Below are 27259 nucleotides of genomic sequence, written 5' to 3'. Positions count from 1 at the left end.
AATCATATTCAGCAGGACCTCCAGGACCGATATAAGAAGCAATGGGGAAATTGGGCACCCCTGTCATGTCCCTTTTTCTATTTTAAATTCTTCCGTAACCACATTATTTACAATTAATTTGGCCTTTTGTTCAGAGTATATTGCACCTATACCATTTTTAAACCCTTGGCCTACCCCCATACCCTGTAGGTTCTTTTTCATAAAGCTCCAAGAGATGTTGTCAAAAGCTTTCTCCGCATCCACAAATATCAGAACAGCTTTAGTGTTTATGTTCACTTCTAGCTTTTCCAAAATGTCAATTATGTTCCTCAAATTGTCAGACAAATGTCTTCCCGGGAGAAAGCCCACTTGATCCTTGTGAATCTCTTCCATCAATACTTTTTTCAATCTCTTGGCCAAAATGTCAGCAATCAGTAATCCACATTTAATAGCGATATGGGACGGTAGTTCTTAAGTTGAGTTTTTTCAGTCTCTGTTTTTGGTATAAGTGTGATATACGCCTCTTTCCACAAGTCTGGTGCCCTTTTCCCTTCCAAAATTTCATTGCAGACTTCCTTCAGGGGTTGTAATAACCACTCCTTCAAAGATCTATAATATCTGGAAGTCAGCCCATCTGGTCCTGGAGACTTGCCTAGTTGCATATTTTGGATGGCACCTTCTACTTCCTGATCAGATATTTTATAATTCAACATTAATTTACTTTCTTGAGAGATTTTTTGTAATCCATTTGTCTTCAGAAATCGGTCTTTGTCCATTTCTTTCTGTGGCCCTTGTGAATATAATTGTTTAAAGTACCTCTGGAAGCAATTCCTAATTTTGATTGGATTATGTATGTTCTTTCCTTCCACTTCCAAATTTATGATGGTGTTTAATTTTTGTCTTTTTTTCATTTGCCAAGCCAGCAGTTTTCCACATTTATTCGCTGATTCAAAAGTCTTTTGTCTCATTTGTTTAATTTTCCATTCTATTTCCTGATTCATCAATTCCATATGTCAGGGGCTCAGGAGCAGAGGCACAGGAGAGGGAGGAAATGGAGAGCGAGGAGGAGGAATCCGAGGGGGGTGTAGGCAGTGACAGTGGTCAGAGGGATTCCACGAGCCTCTCCAGCAAATCGGAAGATTCACAGAAGGGAGCGCCGGTGGCCAGGGCGAGGGGGGTGCCAAGGGGGAAACCCCAGAAGGAAGGGGCCAGCGGGGACTCCCTGAGCAGCAGTTGGAAATCAGGACCAGCTTCCCCACCAGAGCGCAGTAGGGGGGAGGAGTCCCAGGAATCGGGACCAGTGTTCTCACTACCAGCGAGAGGAGATGAGTCAGGATTGACCACGCCTACATCGGAGAGCGGGGAAACAGTCAGGAGGAAGGTTACCGGCTGGGCGCGCGCGCCAAGTTCAAATGTATAGGCGAGCGGCACAGCAGGTAGCCCGGATAGGGAGCCAGGTCCTAAAGCCCGCGAGAAGGAGGGGCAAGACTCAGGGGGGTCAGCGTCAGAAGAGTCCAGGAAGGAGGAAACCCCAGGGGGCAGAAGGACCCAGAGGAGGAAAGAACAACGGAAGAGGTGGAGTAGGGCTAGGATCTTAAACTGGTGCGGAAGGGGTGGTGATTCAGAGGGGACTTCGCCGATCTAAGGTCAAGACGTAGGGCTGCACGCTCTGGCGTTGGAATGGAAACTAAACTTCAATAAAGACTTTTATACGTTACATCAACCTGGCATTGGTCCTCTGTGAGCTGGGACCTAGAGGCAGCCCTGACAGTAAGTCCCCTCTCACATTTTAAAACCTCGCAACGTGAGGGAACGTAGCGAGGGGCGAAGATTGGTGCTTCGCGAGCTCACGAAAACAAGACAAGATGACTACCGAAGAACAAATAGCAAGCCTGCGAAATGCAGTGACACAACTTAACGCGGAAATTTTGGCATCCAGGCAGAAGGAAGAGGAAGCAGCTACTGTCTGCCAGGATCTGCAAACCAGGTTAGAAGTGTTGACTAAACAGGGGCTACCGGCACCCAGACCAGAGGGGATTGGGCTGGGGAAGAGAGGAGGGAGCCTTGTGTCTCATTTCGATGGGAATCTGCAGCAGTATCCTAACTTCAGAGCAGACGTGATTTATGCGCTAAAGTTGCTGGAGAAGGACTTTAGAGATGAGGAGGAGAAAGTAGGCTTCATATTAACTCATCTCCATGGAGAAGCTAAAGCGTGGTTGCGCAATCTCTGGAGAGATAAGGATCCAGCCCTCCGAAATGCGGCTGCCTTCATTAAAGCAATGGATGCGTGCTTTTTATCAGAGATTGATGTAGATATCGCCAGGAAAGAGATTCATGGACTAAGACAAGGCAGAGCCACTGTAAGACAATATCACTCCCGCTTTTTTGCATTGGTCAATGCGCTGGGATGGGAAAAAGAGTCAGCTGCCGTCAGGGACCTGTTCTGGGAGGGGCTGAACGGAGCTGTGAAAGACGAAATTGCAAGGGGGGAGAGACCCCAGACCACTAAAGACGTGGTGCAGATGGCGCTAACGATTGGGGTGCGCCTGGAAGAACGCCCTTGGAGCAAGGAGGAAGGGCGTTGGGGACGCACGCCAGCAAGAGCACCGCCCTCCTTTCCCAGGGAAACGGCGCGCGCTCAATCCACGCCTCCGCTGGGAGGAGGAGAGGAGCCGATGGAGATAGGTGGTGCTAAGGCTCAGTCAGCAGCCGGAGCCCTAATGCCGGGAGCAGTCAAAACGAAGCCTCCTAGAGGGAACAGGAAATGTTACATCTGCGACAGTGCTCAGCACATGGCGAAAGAGTGTCCCCGGAAGATTCACAAGCACACTGCAGCCTCAGCAACAGTAACAGAATCAGTTCAGCAGAGTGCACCACAGCAGGGAAACGATGAGGTCTGGCTGGAAATGGAGGCACTGGGGCCCAGCCAGACGAGTCAGTGAAGCAGTCCCCAGGAATTTTGCAGCCCACAGACCCCCTCCCACCCAAACCAGTGGTGCAGCTCACCGCATCCCTCCAGCTTCCCAATGGGCTCACCATGGAAGTCCCTATTACCATTGACTCTGGCAGCAATGCAGACTTTATCGGAGTGGATTTTCTCAAGAACAACGGAAGAGGTGGAGTAGGGCTAGGATCTTAAACTGGTGCGGAAGGGGTGGTGATTCAGAGGGGACTTCGCCGATCTAAGGTCAAGACGTAGGGCTGCACGCTCTGGCGTTGGAATGGAAACTAAACTTCAATAAAGACTTTTATACGTTACATCAACCTGGCGTTGGTCCTCTGTGAGCTGGGACCTAGAGGCAGCCCTGACACCATATATTGTATTTGATATAGTTTTATTTCTCTCAGAATCTCCTGCGACTTTGGCTTTACTCTCAATTTTTTCTCCCCTTCTTTTATTTTCTCCAAAATTTTATCTTTTTTCTCATTTTGGCTTCTCTTCATTATTGCAAAGCTCTCATAACAGCTTTGCTTGCATCCCAGATTACTCTTTTTTCAACATTGGTCTTCATATTTATTTCAAAATAGTCTCTCAAAGTTTTTTGGGCCTTTTTATACACTTCTTCATCTCTAAATAAGGTGTCATTCATCCTCCATCTGAAGGAACCAGTTGTTATTTGCTTCATCTCCATCCTTACAGCCTTATGGTCGGAGCAAGTTTTTGGGCAGATTTCCACTTTCTTTATCTTTGGTGCCATTCCTCTAGTAATCAATATTTGGTCAATTCTAGTCCATGTCATCTTGGCTTCAGAGAAAAAGGTTCCCTCTCTCCCAAGGGGATTCTTTGTTCTCCAAATGTCAATCAAGTCCATATTGTCAGTCAGTTCAAAGAAAATTTTTGGTAGTCTTCCATCTTTAGTGGCTACCTGTCTTTGTGCCTTGTCCATATTTGTGGATACTACTCCATTCATGTCCCCCATCAGAATTAAGTTATAGTCCAAATAGTCCAGTAAAATCTCATGCAACTTCTTGAAAAATTCAAATTTCCCCTCATTCGGTGCATAAATTCCTACAATCAAGAATTTCTCTCCTTGAACTTGAATTTCAATTGCCAAAAATCTTCCTTGTTCATCTTTAAAGATTAGTTTTGGTAGCAATTTCTCCTTTGCATATATCACAACTCCTCTTTTTTTAACTTTATCAGATGAAATAAATTCTTGTCCCAATCCCTTATTAATAAGTATTTTCCTATGTAGCCTCATCACATGTGTTTCTTGTAGGCAAATCAAGTCCAATTGTTCTTTTTTTAATATATGAAAGACGCTTTTTCTCTTCTGGGGTGAGTTCAGACCATTACAATTCCAGCTTAGAAGTTGCAGAGCCATGATGATGGGGTTACTTCACTTTACCTCCTACTGCTTCGAGTAACTGTTCTTGTTCTGTTGGTGGCGCCTCTTTCCTTGGACTGTGCAGTCCGAAAGATAAGTTTGCTATATCAATTATTTCTTTTTCCAATGCTCCTGGGTCTTCTCCGGATTCTACTTCTTTTTGCAGGTCTTCTCCGTGGTCTTTCAAAAACCTGTCTTTATCATTAACTGTTCTTATTCTTGTCTTTCTTCCTTTATATTTAAAAGATAGGCCTTGAGGAAATTCCCACCTAAAGAGGATTCCGTTACTTCTCAGCAGGGCAACTAAGTCTCCGTAGTTTGTTTTTAAGTCCAAAAGTTGTTTTGGAATGTCCTTAAAAATCTCCACTCTCAAATCTCCAATTTCCAAAGCTCTTTGATAGTGCAGGTTCAAAATTTTATCTCTCTCCTCTTTTGTTCGAAAAGTGATCAAACAGTCTCTTACTTTGTTCCTCCTTTGTCCTTTGCCAAGACTAAATGCAGTCACTATCTTAAATTCTTCTTTCTCTAGTTCCTGTTGCCAAAAGTCTGTAAATTCCTGTGTAAGAAAGTCAGCCAAATTATCTTTCTCACTTTCTGGTACCGCCCTGATTCTTAGATTCCTTTCTTTATCTCTTAATTCAATCATAGAAAGTGTCAGATCGTGGTCCTCCAATTTTTGTATACTGGTGGTATCTTCTCTTGAGTAGCCGTTGCAATTTCCTTTGCTTCTTCAGCTACCTTTCGGGTCGAGGCAGATTCTTCTAGTAATTTTTCGATAGACTGTGTGTTGGAGTTCACCTTCTGTCCCAAATTATTAATACTTGTAGTATTCACATCAATTTTGGCAGATGCTTCAGTTACTTGTTTATTTGTCTCAGCTACTTGCTTAGCCAAATTTTCCAAAGATGCATTAATTTTTCCAAGTCCCTGTGCCAAAACGTCTTCAGACATAACTTTTATTTTAGCCTGTGAAGGTGCAGCCCCTGATGTACCAGGTGCTCCAGATGTTGAACTCGCTCTACGTGGGGCTGCCCTTGAGACTGACCCAGAAACTCCAGCGGGTGCAGAATGCCGCAGCGAGACTCCTTACGGGATCTTCGCTTAGAGATCACATTCATCCGGTGCTATATAAGCTGCACTGGCTCCCGGTGGAGTACAGGATCAGGTTTAAGGTGCTGGTTTTAACCTTCAAAGCCCTATACGGCCTAGGACCCTCGTACCTACGGGACCGCCTCTCCTGGTATGCCCCACAGAGGAACTTACGGTCTTCAAATAAAAACACCTTGAAGGTCCCAAGCCACAGAGAGGTTAGGCTGGCCTCAACTAGAGCCAGGGCTTTTTCGGCTGCGGCTCCAACCTGGTGGAATGCTCTGTCACAAGAGACAAGGGCCCTGCAGGACTTGACATCTTTCCGCAGGGCCTGCAAGACAGAGCTGTTCCACCTGGCCTTTGGTCAGGGCGCAGCCTGACTCCCTCCTTTGGCAATCTTTACAAGACTTTAGTTTATGGTTGCCATTAATTTTGATTTTAATTCATTTTTATAATGTTTTATAATGTTGTACTGTTTTAGTGTTGTTAGCCGCCCTGAGCCCGGCTTCGGCTGGGGAGGGCGGGATATAAATAAAATTTATTATTATTATTATTATTATTAACACAAGAAACAAAATCCAGCATCTGTGCCTGGGTCAAAAGGAACAGGTGGGTGCCTGTTACCAGGATCTTGGGGAAGGGGAAGCATGGAATGATGGGTAGCCAACATCATCCTAAGGGAAGGGGTGGTAGACACTTGATGTTGGTCAACCCTACTCAACCACCTGCTGTAGGAACTTGGGTAGCCATTCAGACCTGCCCTACCTACTACCTGTTGTTGCTGCTGCTGCCGCTACTAAATACCAGGTCAGTCCATAATAAAGCAACTCTTATCCACGATCTGACCATGGATGAAGTGGCTAACTTGGTGTGCATTACAGAGAAATGGGCAGGTGAGCAGGGGTGGGAGCATAGGTAGTGCAAGCCTCAGAGCTAACCAAATGGAGGTAGGCAGGCCAAGCATCTTGGCAGTGGTGGCAGCAAAGAGAGAATATATATGCATATCTATTGTGTCCTTCGTGGATCATCTAGTGGTAAATTGGCTGGTTATGCAGTAATGGATCAATGTCCCATTGTGAACAAAGCTCCATTCAATAGTCTGTTATAAGAGATGTGTGGAGCACTCTGCGTGTAAGATCCCATGGGTCCATTCTGAGCTTGATTCCACCATTAGTTCAGGCCCACTAGCGCTCCCGCAAGCACCACAGAGGTTTGACCTGTTGTTTCAGTTGTTGCAGCTTGTGACAGTGAGACCAGCCACATGCCCTCTTGATCCCTACCCATCATGGCTGATAAAATATCGTAGGAATAGATTGGTCAGATGGAACAAGGCCTTATTACAGGATGGAGTTATATCCAAGGACTTGAAAGTGGCAGTGGTAAGGCTCCTCCGAAGAGGCCTTCCCTGCATCCTGAGGTCTTAGGAAACTACTGGCCAGTCTCTAGCATTTCCTTCTGGAGCCAGGTGACTGAGAGGGTGGTGGCCAGCCAGCTGCAGGTATGCATGGAGGAAGCAGATTATTTAGACTTATTTCAATAGTGCTTTGAGTAGGATACAACACCCTTTGCTAAACATCTTTATTTTTACGAAATCCCGCTGTTGCTTAGAACAGAAGCTTAAAATGTCTTCTAGCCACAGTATCAGTAGCTACTCTTTGAACCCAGCTATATATATTGATTTGCACAGCTAGTTGCTGTTCGATTTTTGATTAGCTGTGCAAGAAATTAGCTTAAAGCGGCCAAAGCTTCACTCCTGCCACCCAACTATTTCCATATGAATGGGCTCTCCGCTTATTTATATTAGGCTGTAATAAGTATGGATTTCCTCTCAATTATGGGATCCAGGAAACATTAGAAAATTCATTAACAATGACTAGCAGGGGTTTAACTTCCCATTGTAACGGGCTTCACTTTTAAAATATTCTAAATTTTCTAAATGAATGACAACATCTATTATGAACAAAGGCACTGTATCCACCCCTAATTTGCAAAGCACATTAACTCTGATCAATATTGGACGGCAAGTGTGCAGCTGACTAAAAGCAGCAATTTTGGAATGCAATTGACATATGGTGTAAATCCCACAGAATCCGCCCTGTTTTAACCAAACCAAGAGGACATGAAATTTCCAGAATGCAGTGCACTACAATTAACATAACTTTCCTCTTGGGAGCATTGCCCTTTTTTACATTTTGGGGGTCTCGCAGGCAGAGATGACCTTGCTGCTCCTTTAGAGGCCAGGGCACCACAGGCCAGAATATAAAGGCACTTTATTAAACTCACATTCCTTCTCCCCCACCCACTCCTGCTATGTTGTCTGGTTTATTAAATGTCTGTCTTTCTTATTCTTTGTATGTGCATGGAAGAAGTTACAAGTCAAATAAAAAACTATTAATTAAAAAACCCATTTTGGCCAAAACCTCTATTTCTAAGGGAAATTGCCTTCCCACACCTGACATGTCTCAAAATGTATCCAAACCTAGCTGTTTTCTAGGGGTTCCTCCAAGCACCACTTTGATGCATTAATAATCACTTCATGGAAGAATGTTAGTTTTATCTGCAGCCAGCTTTCAATGGTGGATAATTAGCACCAAGTTTACAATTTCATTTAGATTCTCATAGTGTAGCCCTAGCTCTTTATCATGTTGGGAATTAACAATCAGGAATCTGAAAATGCTTTTGTCTTTCTTTTTTTAAACATAAAACTGCTTTGGGGAAAATGTACTCAAAAGCATCAATTACAACAAATTTGATTGCATACTTTGTTTCAAAAAGTTAAGATTCTGATTATAATTGCCAGAAGATATTCTGCAGGTAAAACACTCTGGGTCACACTGACCTTATTTTGCATTGCCTTAGGAATGAGTCTGATCCACAAATGAATGAGTCTGGTCTGCTTAAAAAAACAAAAACTTTTTCCCATTCTGAAGAATATATTTTCTGGTAAGTGAATAAAAAAATCAGCAGATGCTCCAACAAAGCACAAAACTGGCTGGTTTAGATCCTGTTTCAAAATCCTGCACAAGGCTGATGCTACACTGTTTTTTACTATGAAACAAAAAAAGCAACAGTGATGTGAAGGAGGTTGCTCCAACATCAGATTCTAGATGGATGTAAATTAACACATCGGAAAAAGATAAATTGCTAATATCCTCCAGCTGGTTGTCCCCCATCTCCAAGCCTCCAATTTAATCTGCCATCAGTCAAGGGAACCAAGGGCCACTAGGAAGCTGCTTCCCAGGGAAGAACATCATGGAAAGAGGGAGACCTACCTGGTTCCTCCATGGATCCTCCAAAGAAGGAACAGCTGTGGGAAACTTATTCCACCCCTGCTGCCCTCCTGCTCCCTGCCAGAAAGAACATTCTGCTCCAACTGTGCATGACCCTCAGACTGAAGAGCAGAAGGAAGCTGCACACAGGCCTCTGCTCCAGGACCAAGAGCTGATGGATGAGATGCAACACCTCTGCCCAAGCAATACCACCAACAACAGATGTGAAATGATCTCCTTCTTCTAACCTCTTCTTTTTCAGTTCACTCCCCTTCCCTTGTATGTCTTATCTTTTTAGTTTGAAAGCCTGCGGACTCAAGTTTATTTGTTTACCGGTATGTCAGCTGCTTTAGGAGACAATGACCCAGTTTGCATGTAATGGTGAGCCACTGTCTGGAACAAACCATTGCTTACTGCTTAGGCATGCTGACACTGTTTCCCTCTTTCTTGTTTTTGTTTAAGAAGGTTTCCACAAGGTAGACCCAGTCATTTCTTCCTCTTAGCATATTGATCATTCTGCTGCCTAACAACCTGGTGGAGGTGGTCTCGGGTGTGGTGTTGAGGACCCCAAGGATTTTGTTATTGGTGGACTTCAATATCCATGCTTATTCTGGAACAGTTCAGGACTTCATGACCAACAAACATGGATGTGTCTCAAATAATATTGGGCCTTATGCAAGTGGCAGGACAACTACTGGATCTGGTTTTTGACATGGATGTGGGGGGGGGGCTGAAAATGACTGCTGGGCATAGAGGAATCACGACCTAGACAGGTTTGTTTTCAGGGTTGTCCTTTCCAGCGGCAGCTTTATGAGCTCCACCCCTGAGGTGTGGTGGGTTTTGTTGCAGGTATACAGTCTTATTGTGAGTTGGATAAAGATCTCAGGCAGGCCTAACATGGCACACAAGGGGGAGGTTCTCACACCTGCCATAAGGCATGCATACAAAGTTGTGCCTTGTGGCTATGCTTGTGCATGTTATGACTATGCTGATACACATTAATGAAAATCACAGATCCATCTCAGCAAAAATGTCAGTGTTAAGATATCCCTTTTGGTTTCCTCACTTCAAATATTTTCTGTTGAGCTCTCTTTCAAGGAGACAGCTGCACAGGGGCACTGAAGCCTCTTGAGCTGCATGGGTTTAAAAATATAGCCAGCACTGTAGACACATGGACAGACAGACTTCACACAGCTTCTGATCATGACAAACATTTGCTATTTACTGCCCCCCCCCCAAAGGAGAGCCTCGGGCACAGAATCAAGCTTTAAAAATATTTACAAGCAAATAAGCATTGCGGTGTGGGCTGGGAATTGCTTCTCTGTGGTCTGTTTTATTCCCGTTCACTCTTCCAGAAAGGGAACAGCCAACATTGCACCCAATTTCTTTTTGTGGCTCATTGCACTGAACACCAGGGGCCAAGAACTCCTGAAAATTATTGGGGGTGGGGAATACATCTAGCCTCTGCATTTTTAATTGCTTGGGGTTGTAAAGTCATTCTTTGGAAAATACTTTGCTACCATTCTCTTACGAGTTCCACTATTGCAGAGCATTCAGTTACAAGAGACTGTTTATTAATCACTTATTTTCATATTGACTTTTTAATTGGCTTTCTAAAGGGGAAAAAAGTGTTTTGCTCCAATATACTAAAGCTACATTTCTCATAGGTAAACTTATAAAATTGGATTTTGTGTTCTTGTGTTTAGGGTAGGAAGGAGAAATGAACCGAAGCCACAGTTTTCTCTTGTAGCAAAACTTTGGGTTTTAAAAATTAAAATTGGTTTATTTATATAGCACAGTTAATAGCTTGGAAACTGGATCTATCCAGTCTCTTCACAACCCATTCTGCCTCATTCACACATCACTAGCATGGCTTGAAAGAATAAACAAAATATATTGAAGCCCTACTGCTAAAGGGAAAAAAGATTCTTACAGTTTTTTCATATTTTGGATTCTAAGTCTACATGGTGAGAGCTGGTTCCATGGCTGCCTCCTAGAGGGGAGACAGAAGAAAGAGGAAGTAGAAGGTGTGGAGCTTGCTGGCGGTCCTGGGAAACCATGCAGTCCTGCCTCCCACCTGTTAGTCTCAACTCTGCCCTTTTACTGACGGGAAGCAGACAAAGTTGCTGATGCTCAAGAAAAACAACCAAAGAGATGAGTGGTAACATAAAAAACAAAAACAAATTTGCTATGCCATAAGCTTTGCTAAGTAGCTTCCAAGAAAGCATCCTTTAGCCTGTTAAGGTGCTACTAAAGTTGTTCTTTGTAACATTTTGAATAAATCACTCCTAATTGTTTAGTGCCAGGTACAAATCCTAGGGTCACAAACAAGTATATAAATACATTGTTTAATGTGGTTGCAGATGATAAGGTTATCTGTGTTTAAATTTCTGTTCAGCTATGAAGATCACCTTGACCTGATCAGCTTCCCCTACAGAGCAAGAGCCTAGTGAGCATTAAATGGGGCAGTTGCCTGAAGGACAGCGCACAAATGAAATACAAAAATAATAGCATTTACAAAAACAAGTGAGTTCTAGCCTGCTCAGACACCCCAAAATCCACAGCTTGCTTTCACTGGCCGGAATTTAGAACTGGATGCCATGAGTACATCAAGGGCAGCCTTCCAGGGGAAGATGGGGCAAGAGGCAAAAGCAAGTAACTGTTCCTTACCTTTGGTACAATAGATTTTCATAGTCTATGACTTTTTTATGGTCCACATACCCATTCTGGCCACACAGAAACTCTCAGGGAGTGCACAGAGCAGGGCTGGTGAGAGGTATGATTGAAGGTATCATGGAATCATAAAATTGTAGAGTTGGAAATGACCCAAAGTGTCATCTAGCCCAACCCCCTGCAATGCAGGAATATGCAGCTGTATTTGTTCTATGTATCTGTGCTCGCGATGCTATACATGTGCCAAGCCCTTGTAGCTGCTCCCCCGGAGTGAAGTGCTTGCAGGTATGCAGGAGTACATCACGGCTTTGGGAGTTGGTTGGACTAATTTGGAAAGGCCCTGACTTGTGAGAATTTAATCCCTCATCTATGAACTTCTTTTTTATCATCTGTGTAAGCAATCAGAATATCAACAGCCGTCTAATGTATTAAGAAGTGGTCAGTAGACAACAGATCCTCAATATCAAATGAGAACAAGTGTGTCTTTGCTTCGAGCCTCACAGCTGATCTGATGTTAAGACTTCTAGGTTGGTATCTGGCATTTAGAAGGTCAGGGTGAAAAGAGAATGTGGCACCTTGGTGTAAATTGCATAATTAATTAGAATGAATGACTGCAGTCCACAAAAAGGCTGTGTTCCTTTGTAAATGGTTTGAAACAACACACAAGGCAAATATAATAAGGCAGGCAAATACAGGGTGGCTGCAAGAACAAAATCATTTTTTAAATAATTTACAAATAGCTTCTAGCCATATCTCCCATTAAAATCTGAATGCCATTGTATTCCATATTTCTTCGGTCTTTTTTCATCATCTTAGTTATGCTCCACCAGTTTTAATAAATAAGTAATACAAGGAAGGGGGAGGGAATCACTTATCTCAAGTGCTTTGCCACAACCCTGTAGGGTTCTTTGATTCTTTCTAACTCTAAATAGAAAAGTCAGAAACAATCGTCTCACCAAGGAAGAATGACATTGTGGGCTGAATGCTTTTATATATAATGAAAGAGGGCCACAGAGGCAAAACTGGATCCAAACGAAGCAAAGCACCACGAAAGTCACAGATTCAAGATTTATAAAGCACTTACTGAGCCTTTATCCTGTCAAATATGAAGCATGTATAATGGTAATCTGCAAAGGCCAATCTGTATGATCAGGACAAGACTTAGCAATATTTCATTTTCAACAGATCTATTGGGGAAAGGCATGAAAAGAATCCTTACTCTCATCTACATAGCCATATATCAAAGACTGCCTCTCTCCGTATGAACTGCCCCAGACTCTGCAATCATCATCTGATACCCTTCTTAATGTGCCTCCTCCGCAAGAGGTGCATAGGATGGCAACACGAAAACAGGTCTTTTCTGTGGTGGCTCCTTGTTTTCTGAATTCTCTCCCCAGGGAAGCTCACCTGGCACCTTCATTCTATATCTTTAGGTGCCAGGAGAAAAACATTCCTCTTCAACCAGGCCTTTGGCTGGTTTGACATTATTATTCCCACCCATCTGGCTGGTTTGCCCCAGCCACTCTGGGCAGCTTCCAACACATATAAAAACATAAATAAATCATCAAGCATTACACGGCCTTTAGATGTCTTCTAAAAGTTGTACAGTTGTACCTTGGTTGATGAACGCCTTGCAACTTGAATGTTTTGGCTCCCGAATGCTGCAAACCTGGAAGTGACTGTTCTGGTTTGCAAACGGTATTTGGAACCTGAAGATCCAACGAGCTTCCTGCAGCCAATCGGAAGCCGTGCCTTGGTTTCCAAATGTTTTGGAAGTCAAACGGACTTCCGGAATGGATTCCGTTCGACTTCTGAGGTACGACTGTATAGTGATTTAACTCCTTGACATCTGATGGGAGGGTATTCAACAAGGAGGACACCACTGCCAAGAATTTGGGGTTTCTATTTGTTCTGATTTTCATTATGTATTTTGTGGTGTTTATAGTGTAATTTTATGTTGCGAACTGCCCTGAGTTCTACAGATGAAGAGCAATGTATTTAATTAATTATCATCACCACCATCTAGCCAGTACAGGAGTTTGGCATTGCATTTCTAGCTGGGGATGAAACTATTATATGCCTCCACCATAAACACATGCGCGCGCACACACACACACACACACATCAAAAACAAGCCACTTATTACTAGCTCACAGTCCTCCAGTCATGCATGGTGGTCTCGCTGGGCCTTGATCAACCTTTCTCTTGTACTTCCTGCCTGGGCTTTGGAAACAGAGGGATTCAGCTTGGTGTGTCATAAATTGTGAAGCCCTGCAGTAAAATTATCTGGAGGTAAAACTGGAATAACAAGAATGATTTTAACTTTGAGCCCCTTCAGCTGATTACAGACAAGATGGTACCTTATAACCCAAAGAGTACTCATTAACGGCTTCCGGTTTGGCTTGCCATGATGGCGGCTACCCAAAACATTGGAGCTGTTTCACACGGAATATTTTGAGGATGAGAGTAATCATCCTCCCAACCCTCCCAGGGGGGCAGGGGGGCAGCTTCCCCCACAGATCGCCCAAGACCTGCCCCCAATCTGGAAGGAATGAGGGGGCAGGGGGTGCTGGGTGGAAAGCACAGTGTGTCTCTTGGCAACTCTCCAAAGTCGCTGCCATCAGCAAACAAACACCTGTTTTTTAAGATGAAAATTCAGACTTAATTAACGGGCATGCTCTGAGTGAGGGGAGCTAAACTCTGCTAACTGATCCAGCCACTGAGGTGCTAAAGAATTTGAGTGGAAGAGGTAGTACTATCAGAATGAGATTGGTATGTTGGAACGGGGGGGGGGGGGCGAACCTCCTTTGCTTCTTTTTGATATACCTTGTATTTGCTATTTTACTTGGCAAAACTCCTTGAAAGGCAGTTTATCTACGCAAGCACGACAGGAGAGTATTGCATTATTGATATAATTTTGGTTTAATTATTAACTGTGTGGAAAAGACTTATGAATTGGCATTTTACTTTACAGGATTGTTAAGGATTGAAGAAGGAAAGGCTCCCAGCTAAAGTACAGGATTATCAGTTTTTGACTGAACTAAAACCAAGAAGTTTGGACATACGCCTGGCCTGGTACAATTGGCAGAAAGCCAGATTTCCTCCATTTGGAGGTGTGTCATAGTGGATAATTCACAGCGCGAGACTTGGAGTACAAATAATATAAAGAGAGAGAGAGAGAGAGAGAGAGAAACATTCACACATAAACATATTGTTTTGAGCTAACTTGCTTGCTGGACAAACTCAGAGGCTGTTAAAATGGAACAAAGGATTAAAACCAGACTGGTTTATGGTTTTAACTGGACAAATTAAGAGAAGCAGCAAAAATGTGAAATGATCATCACACCCCGATCTCAGAGCATGGGAAGCCAACCAAAGATTTATAATTTGGCATAATATTTGGATTGCTTATTTTATAATTTGGAATGTTTTTTAATGTGGCTTTGATTGGATTGTTAAAATGGAAAACTTAATAAGTATTAATTTAAAAAAAACAAAAAACAAAGAGTACTCAATGCTTCCTCATCATCCTGGAAAAAGGGGACAAGTGGGGTGCCACAATGTTCTGTCCTAGAATCATAGAATCATAGAATCATAGAGTTGGAAGAGACCACAAGGGCCATCGAGTCCAACCCCCTGCCAAGCAGGAAACACCATCAGAGCACTCCTGACATATGGTTGTCAAGCCTCTGCTTAAAGACCTCCAAAGAAGGAAACTCCACCACACTCCTTGGCAGCAAATTCCACTGTCGAACAGCTCTTACTGTCAGGAAGTTCTTCCTAATGTTTAGGTGGAATCTTCTTTCTTGTAGTTTGGATCCATTGCTCCGTGTCCGCTTCTCTGGAGCAACAGAAAACAACCTTTCTCCCTCCTCTATGTGACATCCTTTTATATATTTGAACATGGCTATCATATCACCCCTTAACCTCCTCTTCTCCAGGCTAAACATGCCCAGCTCCCTTAGCCGTTCCTCATAAGGCATCGTTTCCAGGCCTTTGACCATTTTGGTTGCCCTCCTCTGGACACGTTCCAGTTTGTCAGTGTCCTTCTTGAACTGTGGTGCCCAGAACTGGACACAGTACTCCAGGTGAGGTCTGACCAGAGCAGAATACAGTGGCACTATTATTTCCCTTGATCTAGATGCTATATTCCTATTGATGCAGCCCAGAATTGCATTGGCTTTTTTAGCTGCCGCGTCACACTGTTGGCTCATGTCAAGTTTGTGGTCAACCAAGACTCCGAGATCCTTTTCACATGTACTGCTCTCAAGCCCGGTGTCACCCATCTTGTATTTGTGCCTCTCATTTTTTTTGCCCAAGTGCAATACTTTACATTTCTCCCTGTTAAAATTCATGTTGTTTTTTTGGCCCAGTTCTCCAATCTGTCAAGGTCGTTTTGAAGTGTGATCCTGTCCTCTGGGGTGTTAGCCACCCCTCCCAGTTCGGTGTCATCTGCAAATTTGATCAGGATGCCCTTGAGTCCATTATCCAAGTCGTTGATAAAGATGTTGAATAAGACCAGGCCCAAGACAGAATCCTGTGGCACCCCACTAGTCACTCTTCTCCAGGATGAAGAAGAACCATTGATGAGCACCCTTTGGGTTCGGTCAGTCAGCCAGTTACAAATCCACTGAGTGGTAGCATAGTCAAGACCACATTTTACCAGCTTCTTTACAAGAATATCATGGGGCACCTTGTCAAATGCCTTGCTGAAATCAAGGTAGGCTACATCCACTGCGTTCCCTTCATCTACCAGGCTTGTAATTCTGTCAAAAAACGAGATCAGGTTAGTCTGACATGACTTATTTTTCAGAAATCCATGCTGCCTATTGGTGATCACAGCATTCCTTTCTAGGTGCTCACAGACTGTTTGCTTAATGATCTGCTCCAGAATCTTCCCTGGTATTGATGTCAGACTGACTGGGCGGTAATTATTTGGGTCCTCTCTTTTCCCCTTTTTGAAAATAGGGACAACATTTGCCCTCCTCCAGTCTGCCGGGACTTCGCCTGTTCTCCAGGAATTCTCAAAGATGACTGCCAGTGGTTCTGAGATCACATCTGCCAGTTCTTTTAATACTCTTGGATGCAGTTCATCTGGCCCTGGAGACTTGAATACATCTAGACTAGCCAAGTATTCTTGTACTATCTCCTTAGTTATTCTGGGCTGTGTTTCCTCTGCTGAATCATTTGCTCCAAATTCTTCAGGTCGGGCATTGTTTTCTTTATCGGAGAAGACTGAGGCAAAGAAGGCATTGAGGAGTTCAGCCCTTTCTGTGTCCCCTGTTTGCATTTCACCATCTTCTCCTCTGAGTGACCCCACTGTTTCTTTGTTCTTCCTTTTGCTACGAACATACCCATAAAAGCCTTTTTTGTTGCTTTTAACCTCTCTAGCAAGCCTGAGTTCATTCTGTGCTTTAGCTTTTCTGACTTTGTGTCTACACGTGCTGGCTATTTGTTTGAATTCCTCTTTGGTGGTTTCCCCCCTTTTCCATTTTTTGTACACATCCTTTTTTAATCTTAACTCCGTTAAAAGTTCTTTAGATAGCCACCCTGGCTTCTTTAGGCACCTTCCATGTTTCCGTCTCATTGGTATTGCCTGAAGTTGTGCTTTTACTATCTCCTTCTTAACAAACTCCCAGCCATCATGAATTCCCTTTCCTTTTAGTATTACTGTCCATGGGATCTCACCCAGCACTTCCCTAAGTTTTATGAAGTCGGCTTTCTTAAAGTCAAGAAATTGAGTCCTAGTATGCTTGGCTGCTCCTTTCCGCTGTATAGTAAACTTCAGAAGAGCATGATCACTCGCGCCTAATGATCCTTCCACTTCTACCCCACTAACCAGGTCATCAACATTGGTTAGGACCAGATCTAAAATGGCTGTTCCTCTTGTTGCTTCTCCCACTTTCTGGACAATGAAGTTGCCTGCAAGGCCAGTGAGAAATCTGTTTGACCTTATGCTCTTGGCTGAGTTTGACATCCAACAAATATCCGGGTAATTGAAGTCCCCCATTACTACTATCTCCCTTCCTTTTTCATGCTTGGCCATCTGTTCCAGGAAGGCATCATCTATGTCCTCCGTTTGGCTTGGGGATCTATAGTAAACTCCCACAATGAGGTCCCTGTTATTCTTCTCTCCCTTAATTTTGACCCAAATGCTCTCACTTTGGCTTTGAGGTTCTAAATCTTGGGTCTCTTCACAGCTATACACATCCCTGACATATAACGCCACTCCTCCTCCTTTCTTGTCTGGTCTGTTTCTCTGAAATAGATTGTATCCCTCCATTATTACATTCCAATCGTGGGACTTATCCCACCAGGTTTCAGTGATGCCTATTATGTCATATTTAGTTTGCTGTACCAAGAGCTCAAGCTCATCTTGTTTATTTCCCATGCTTTGCGCATTAGTGTACAGACATTGAAGTCCATTAATCATTCCCCTGTGTCTCTTATTTAAGGATTTTTTCCTCCCACCACTAGGTCTGCGTGCTGTTTGCTCCATTCGGTCTGTGACATTTGGATGATCATCTTCATCAATTGATAGACTCCTACCTTCAGGAGCACTGTCTCCCTCCCCCATATTAGTCAGTTTAAAGCCCTCCTGATGAGGTTTCTGAGATTTTTGGCAAAAACATTCCTCCCAACCGTTGTGAGGTGCAGCCCATCGCTTGCCAGAAGTCCATCTTCAAGAAACTGCAGTCCGTGATCTAAGAATCCAAACCGTTCCTGTTTACACCATTTGAGAAGCCAGTTGTTCACTTCCACTATTTTCCCCTCTCTCCCTGGGCCGCCTCGTTCAACTGGGAGGACGGATGAGATGACAATTTGTGCATTTAATTGCTTCAATTTCCTGCCCAGAGCCTCGTAATCTCTTTCGATCTTCTGGAGGCAATTGCTTGCTTTCACTCATAGATCCTATGGAATGTAGGGGGTAGGGGACGCTGAGTGCATAGCGCTGCATGCATTGGAAATTCTCCAGCGCAGCCACCATGAGTGGAAGTTCTTCTGTTTTTTAAGATGTATCAGAATTTGGACTTAAGAAACAAGCATGTTCTAAACGAAGGAGACAAGATTAGCTGCTAAATGAGCCAGCCGCTGAGTGCCAACGTCTCAATCTGGAGAAGATTTTTGTCGTTATTGGATTGGTATGTTGGTGGAGAGGAGCCTTTGTTCTCTCATTATATATTCACTATGCCATTTGGCAACTCTTCACCGAAGAAAAATTAGCTACTAATGGAATGTAATTAATAGGTAAAGGTAAAGGGACCCCTGACCATTAGGTCCAGTCGTAGCCGACTCTGGGGTTGCGGTGCTCATCTTGCTTTACTGGCCGAGGTCATGTGGCCAGCAGGACCAAGCTGCTTCTGGCGAACCAAAGCAGCGCACAAAAACGCCGTTTACCATCCCACCGGAGCGGTACCTATTTATCTACTTGCACTTTGATGTGCTTTCCAACTGCTAGGTGGGCAGGAGCAGGGACCGAGCAACGAGAGCTCACCCCGTCATGGGGATTCGAACCGCCGACCTTCTGGTCGACAAGTCCTAGGCTCCGTGGTTTAACCCACAGTGCCACCCACGTCCCTTATAATGGATTGCAAATATTAATGGAATGCAAGAGGGAATCAACAAAAACTTTATACAGTGGTACCTTGGGTTAAGTACTTAATTCGTTTCGGAGGTCCATACTTAACCTGAAACCATTCTTAACCTGAAGCACCACTTTAGCTAATGGGGCCTCCTGCTGCTGCCGCACCGCCGGAGCATGATTTCTGTTCTCATCCTGAAGCAAAGTTCTTAACCTGAAGCACTATTTCTGGGTTAGTGGAGTCTGTAACCTGAAGTGTATGTAACCTGAAGTGTATGTAACCCGAGATACCACTGTAATGCTTATGGATTAATTGAAAGAATGGAGCTGTGTGGAAACATTGGGATGTTTTGTGGCAATACCCTCTAAGGAGGACTCTAACTTTGATTTATTATGGTGTTTATTATGGTGTTTCTTTTGGATGGGAAAGAAATCAAAGAAAATGCTGGAAGTCTACCTGGAGTAATGACCAGACGCCAGACCTCTTTCAGTTTTGAGAAAAGCAAAATGGCGAGAGGCCATTATGCAACAAAATTAAGTCCCTGGAGTGGAGGGGAATGCTGAAAGGGATTGATTGAAGAAAGGAAGGACAAACGTTTTTAAAAAAGCATTCCACACAGAAAGTTACATGATTTAAACTCCTCTTGCAAATTAAAAGATATGGAATGGTTAAATACGAACTAAAGTGATCACATCAGTAGCTGTTAAAATAAAGGATCAAATAAGAGGACTAAATAAGAGGACTAGAGCAGGAACAAGGAATAACAGCATCTCTCAAAAATCAGAACATGGGAAGCCATCCAAAATATTTAATTTGGAATCGAATAATTGGCTCTTTTTATTGTATTATGATTTGGTATTGTATTAATGTGGTTTATATTGGATTGCTATTAATGAAAAATTAATAAAAATTATTATTTAAAAAAAGAAAATGAGCCACAGACGCAGCCTGTCCTCTTCTTCCATTGCTCACACACAGATTCCTTCAGTTCCTCTTTAGCACCAACCAAAGGCTGCCACGGTTCACACCAGCCTCTGAACTAGAATCAGGAGCCTCGTGGCATATGAGTAATCCTTAAGAGACTTCCAGTTTCCTGCCGACGGAACAGGGAGCGCGGGTCTGATCTCCGGACACACCTGAGCCCCACAGAGGTTAGAGGGGAGCGCACCAAGGCAAGGCGCTCCCACCCAAAAGCTCCTCTAGGGTGAGCAGAGTCTTGAGAGGTCTGGCAAAGCGCCAATCTTCCACCACCCCCGAAAAAACCACTGCCGAAGGGCAAGCAGGGGGAAAGAGCGGTTGAGAACGCTCTTGGCTGCACCGCAACTCTGTGGGACGAAGCCTTGAGCTGCCTACCATCAGCAGGAGATTCTCACCTAAAAATATTCAAGCTGAAATAAAAGGGTAAGAATTCTGCATCTTCTACAATTTTGCTTGAAGAAAGAAATATAATTAGATTGGATTTAATTAGGCTGAATTCGGTGATACATGAAGGATTAAAACAGGAGGTCCACCCTTCACTTTCTGGGTAAAGTATGTTACATGGGGGAAAGTTGCAAGTCAGAGAACTTATTTTACTAAAAACCTATGGACAAGTGCCTGCTGATGAGCCACCAAAACCCATTCTTCACTGACTGTCAATATCAGGAGATTTAAAAAGTAGCTACAATGCTGTGTTAAGAAGCAAAAAAGGGAAGGTGGTGCCAGACTCCTGGGAGCATCAGGGAGCCCTAACACCACTGTCTCAAACTCAATGGATGGGGAGGGCAGGGCTGACAGAGATGAGCTCAGATGTTGAAATTATGACATTCTTGTACCAATGGAGAAGAGAATTTATGGAACGTATGGCTAAGATATCAGAGACCATCAGTACCAGACTGGATCAATATAACAACACAGCGGAAGAACTGGAAACAAGAAGAATAGACGCGGGGCAAAGACAGGAGGGAAAGTTTTGTAAAGGGGGAAAGGCTAATTGTTATGAAGAAAACCCGAAAGGAAAGAGTAGGGGAATTTGAAGGGCTGCATACACAGAAAACATTTGAGGAAGTATTGGTAAAATCACCAATGTTAAGAAGAGCTGAGATCGGAAATAGTCCTAATTGGTAGCAGCTTCTTGAGGAGTCTTATATATGGGTACAGACAGGAAATAGAGAATTTTTTGTGAAATAACAACCCGTGGAGACAGAGAGAAATTTGGAAGGAAGGAGGGCTGAAACTGGGAATTGTCCTAAGGGGAAGATGTTGTAAACAAAAATTGCCCTTTTCCCTTATGGGGTATCCAAGAGCCCATACTTAGGTTCCCTATTGGTAGGAGAAAATAACAGAGGCCAAGCAGAGAATATTAAGAAGCAAATCAGCTAGTAAGCCTGATCTTTATTGATCTGTTGCAACAGGGTGCTCCCCTCACACGCAGGAAAGGAGGAGGAACCCAGAACAATGGTGCGCAAGGCCTTATAAAAACTTTTGAAATTGCCACCCTGTAGATCAAGACCATCCCCAGAAACATCATACATACATCACAGAAGGGGTGTAACCTAAGACCACCCCCCAGATACATCATACCTACATCACAGAAAAGGCGGTCTAAAACAGAAATTTGAATGGATGGCCCTTGTGGTCTTTTCCAACTCTATGATTCTATGATTCTATGATTCTATGATTCTAAGCTGCTGTCGGTTGCCATTCTGAGTTCCTTGGGTCCCGGAGCTGAAGCCTGGATACACGGTGCGAGGCAGCGGTGCGGCAGGTGGCGGTGCTGTGGTGCTGTGTGTGGTGGTCAGCTCAGCGGGATCCCATCCTAGTCACCAGTGAAATATACTCAGAGTCGAGAGTGGATTTCATGCTCTTTATTCAGCTCATAGTGGTGAGGAGGAATGAAAGTTCCCCCAAAGTATCTGCTTTATATACATTATTTACACAATGGGCTGCACGTGATTGGCTAATTCCAGAATTCTCCTGTAGGCCAATCAGGTTGTGGATTCACTTCCATCTGGAGCTGGGTTGGGTGGCTCCTGCAGACCAATCATACTGCTGCATTATTCTAGGACCAATCAGACTGCTGCATTCTGAATCCTATTGTTCTAGGACCAATCAGACTGCTGCATTTTGGATCCTATTGTTCTAGGACCAATCAGACTGCTGCCTTTTGGATCCTATTCAACTCAGTACATAACACCCCCCAAACCCCTGGGAGCAACAGCACCTCAAGAAGCAGCTTGAGACCCTCACAGTGACTGGTCACAGAAGAGCGCTCCTCATGAGAAAAGAGCTACTCAGGAGCAGAGCCCTGCTATGGAGGAGGATTCTCTGCAGAAACCTCTCTAAGGGACCACAGCTGGGCCCAGGGTGGTATTGATTCTGGGATTTAAGCCTAACAATGACAATTGATATAAATAAAATATTGCCCCCCCCCCCCCGAGCAGGGCCAGGCAAGTAAGCCAGAACAGGAGCTCCTTTGTTCATAGAGCTTTTGAGAATCTGATAAGCAGAAAAGAATAGGGATGGGCAGGGGTGAACCTGGGCAGGATCTGGGGAGCGTGGGGCAGAGTCTGCAGCTGTCTCAGGGTTTAAAGCAGAGCCCCAAACAGGACAGTATCTTCCAGGTCAGGACAAGAGGCTGGCAAGAAGAGGCCTTTCAGCCCCCAGAAATGATAAAGAAAACTACAGTTTTACTGGACAGGCTGGTTAAAAATAACTGATTGGCAGCAGCAGAAGTGGGCCTAAGTAAATATAAAATTGACACTAATTAGTGCATTCTTCAAATGATCTGCTCACAGATCCTTTTTATATGTGAAATCACCATGGGTAACTTAATCAATGTTTACTAAAAAGAAAAAAAGTCACAGCTTCGGTCCGCCTCATCTATAGGTGCAAGTTAATAGTACTGACTTACACTGCAAGGTTGTTGTAAGCATTAATGTGTTGATCTTCTGCCTCGGGTGCCAAAATAACTTCCAAAATAGTCTTCCCCGTTGCCCTCAATCTGTCCATCTCCATTGAAATCACTCCATTCATATCTCCCATTATTATCATCTTTTGATCCGTAAAATCAAACAGTTTTTCTTCCATTTTTTAAAAAAAAATCAGTCTTATTTCCATTTGGTGCATTTGTTGTTTAGTCATTTAGTCGTGTCCGACTCTTCGTGACCCCATGGACCAGAGCACGCCAGGCACTCCTGTCTTCCACTGCCTCCCGCAGTTTAGTCAAACTCATGTTGGTAGCTTCGAGAACACTGTCCAACCATGTCATCGTCTGTCGTCCTCTTCTGCTTGTGCCTTCCATTTTTCCCAACTTCAGGGTCTTTTCCAGGGAGTCTTCTCTTCTCATGAGGTAGCCAAAGTATTGGAGCCTCAGCTTCACGATCTGTCCTTCCAGTGAACTCTCAGGGCTGATTTCCTCCAGAATGGATAGGTTTGATCTTCTTGCAGTCCATGGGACTCTCAAGAGTCTCCTCCAGCACCATAATTCAAAAGCATCAATTCTTCAGTGATCAGCCTTCTTTATGGTCCAGCTCTCACTTCCATACATCACTACTGGGAAAACCATGGCTTTAACTATACGGACCTTTGTTGGCAAGGTGATGTCTCTGCTTTTTAAGATGCTAATACACCATGACTTGGGGGGTGGGGGTGGGGGACAGGGTAGCACTTACTGCTCTGTAGAGAAGGGTTCAGCACTTTAATAAATCTCAGTGTTAAAAGTATACCACCAACCACCTCTACAGCTTATTTGGGCCACCATATTGCATCTACTGTAGTTTGGCCCAGGAAAGCTTCCTCCATAATGCCCATGGAAATGAGCAGGTGCTGCAGAACAGCATCTGCCCATCTCCCAATCTGCTACCCATAAGTGCTCTGACGCCTCTCCTTGCCTCCTCTTAAGGCCACTTTGGGTTTCTTCTTCCTTCTTTTTTTCCAAGGGGAAACCCAGCTCTTCTGTGTTTGACTTGCCAAGGCTGAGAAGGGGAGAGGGACGGGAAAGAGATGGCACCATTGAAGCAAGCAGGAGATAAAAGTGGCTCTCTAAGGAAGGAGTCTGGGCTGCTGCCACTGCTGCCGCTGCTGCTGTGGAAACAGCAAAGAGCAAAGAGGAAGACAAAGCCTTTTTGACATTATCATTGAAAAGCCATTAGAAATCTGGTAGGCACCTCCTACAGCACAGATTGCAAACTCCTCTCCTCCAGCACACACAACAACTTCATGTCAGGGCTTTTTCTCCCTCATAATGATGGAAATGAACTGGAAAGGAGATGCGTGGAGCACAAGGAAGGCATTTTGTCCTTTTAAAGTATTTTTTAAACAAAGTTTTATTCATGAGTTGTTAACCATTTTGTTTGGCAAATCGGTTTATCCCAATGACCTTTCCTTTGCTTTAATTTTCAAGATGGCAGATGGCACTACGGATGCCCCCCCTTGCAAAGTGCAGCCCCCCAAGCCAGCCTGTTTGCTTAGTCTGTGGACAATCAACATGCCAAGCACAGCTTGGAAATAACATAATAGTCAAGCGAGCAGGGGAAAGAAAAGCACAGACATGAGACGGTGCTTTCCTTTCCAAGGTTTATGGCCTTTCGAGGGGAGCTGTTTGCAAACACGCTCTGCTGTTTACAGAAGAGTGGTTTTGAAAGGAAGTTTTGTAGTCAGGAATCTTTACGTGAATAAGATACCAATATTTCAGAATGGGTATAAATAATAAATTATTATTATTATTAAAAACCAGCATCAAATGACACATGTGAATGGCAACAACAACTACAGCATTGTCCTATTGTCCTGCTCAGATGACAGAAGCACAAAAAAGCAAAGAGTGTCAGGAGGGAAAAGTTCCATAACTTTCACACCCCTGGTCATCCCAAGGCTGGGCTCAATCCCATCTGCTCTATTACAGGCACAGGGGTGGAGTCAGACTTCAGTGAGCAGCTTTGTTTCAGTTTTCCCTCAAAAATCGGAAATTGCTATTTTAGTTTTAAAATCGGACAGTCTTTGCTGTAAATAATAGTATTAAGGATTAGATTAAATTATCTCTTTGGCAGTGATATTAAATTAGTCTTTTCTATAAGGAGTATTCTATTATTTGTTTGCTTACAAGCAGTTGCTTAGTTATGGGCAACATTCCTACAGAGGAAGAGGAGACTTGCTGACATGGCGAATTCTGCATTCATTACAACCTCTGTGTTAAAATATTCAGGTTCTTCTTATTGCCAAACAACATCTAGGGCCATTTTTATTTGTGTTCCACTGATTTGATTTGGGTTTTAAAAATTATTACCAATCTGTAAATAATGCTGGGGGAGAGATTAAAGCAATAGAATTTTGCTGATTATATAATATACACACACACACACACACACACACTGTAGGGTTTTTTTCTCTGCCACTGTATTGTTTGTGATTTCTGACATTAAGAAACGTAGACTGCAGTTGTATGTATACATACTTACCTGGATGCAAGGCCCATTGAATCCCCATGTTGATGAGCCCCATGCGTCCTTTGTCTGCGGGGGGGCCATATAGACAGTCCAGTGTTACCGGGGGGGGGGGTGCCAATTGCAGTCTAAAGTACAGCAATTTATTCCCCTGCATCTGTGGAGCCATTGTACAGATCTTGTGAGATTTCCTGGAGCCAAGCAGAAGCATAGCTGTCAACTTTTCCCTTTTCTTGCAAGGAATCCTATTCGGAACAAGGGAAGTTCCCTTTAAAAAAGGGACAGCTATGATCAGAAGTACTGTTAGAGTAGAACAAGATGTATTCTGACCAGTGAACTGACCTTCTCTAGAACAGAACCAAGACCATATACCTAGGCAATTAAATTAAGAGACGCCAATTGACATACATATATTTGTGCATCCTTGTATGGCCTGCTTTGTCTAGAACTAGTCCCAGAGTGCCTGGCAGAGTGGAAGAACACAGCACCATAATAATCAGGAAAATGGACAGAGTGAGCCAGTGCTTCTGGAAGGATTTCCAGACGCAAAATATGAATGAGAAAAATTTATGGCTCACACACATGGGAGGAAACATCTATTTTGTCTATTCAATGTGAATTTGCAAGACTTTGGGGAGAGAATTCATGATTTTGCAATGGAAAATGGCACAGGGGAAGGTTTAAAGTTTTTTTATATATAGAATATTTCCTGCTACATTGGTTCATAATAACAGTAATAATAAAAGAATTAAACCTTGACAAGATAATATCTTTATATAGGACCAACAAGAAAAAATTACAAAATAGTCAACAGCCCTTGTAGGACTCATTTTCAGGTAGGGTGTTATGTTAAAACAAAAACAGCACATAATGGTGTTGGGTTTGGGCAAGGAAGAAAAGTATGACAATGGTCTAATCTCAGAAATGTTGCAAATATAATTTCAGAATGTAAATTTTCTTTCCTGCAACATATGGTCATAGATATGGGATAGGACTGTGGGAAGTGTTTGGGAAGGGCATGTTACGAGTTTGTACTAGTTTCCCTCCCCCCCAACAAAAAGTGTTTTGGGTCTGGGCATGCTAACCGTCCCTGTGGATAGATGGTAAGTGCATGACTACTTCACAGGGCAAATGCGGAAAGGTCACAGTGGGAAAATGCATTTTACTCACAGTTGACATCACAGCTGTTTGGGCCCTTAATGTCGGCAGTAATATCTCCCCTGACAATCACAAAGCAGCGCTTTGTGTTGGGTGTAACTCTTGCAACAGCAGTTTTCTAAAGAATTGCTTAGATGTGTCTTGTCATAACTGAAGCTGCTACAGCAGTTCATCTCTAGAGGATGAATTATGCTTTAATATGATGCTGGATATTTCATGTCATGCACTGTAAAGCACATTAAATCTGATCATTCTATTCTATTGCTACATGCAGATAATGTTTTAATCAATGACTCCAGTCAAAATAATTAGCCAATAATCTTCATCTACACAGTCTCAGTCAGAACTGCTCAGTGAACTATATGTAAGACTGTCAGCTTGCTTAATGCCTCAACCAAAATGTTGAGCCAATGCTTAGATACCTCAAGTCTCCTCGAGTTGTTAGTGCTAAAGAAAATCTTGTAAATAAGTAATTTTTCTTTTGTCCCTAAGCTGGAAAGCTACTATCACCACTCAGGGCTAATACATGTTTTTAAAAGCCAAATAGGAAAAATCTTGCCAGTTTCTATTTGGCCATGTTTTGCAAACACATCAGGATCCTAGATCAGATTTGTGGAAATATCAGGGGTCTTGCAACATTGTAGTTCTTTTTCTGTTTGTATCAAGATTTATTTATTTATGTTGCTGTTTTGCAGCATCTGCTGAATTTCTATTAGGCAAAATAGAGGTTGCCAGTGCTAGTGAGCCTAGCAGATGAC

The sequence above is a fragment of the Podarcis gaigeae genome, assembly GCF_964106915.1.
Source record: "Podarcis gaigeae genome assembly, chromosome: 7".
In the NCBI taxonomy this organism is placed as follows: domain Eukaryota; kingdom Metazoa; phylum Chordata; class Lepidosauria; order Squamata; family Lacertidae; genus Podarcis; species Podarcis gaigeae.
The sequence above is the reverse complement of the archived record's forward strand: the minus strand, read 5'-3'. Positions refer to the sequence as shown.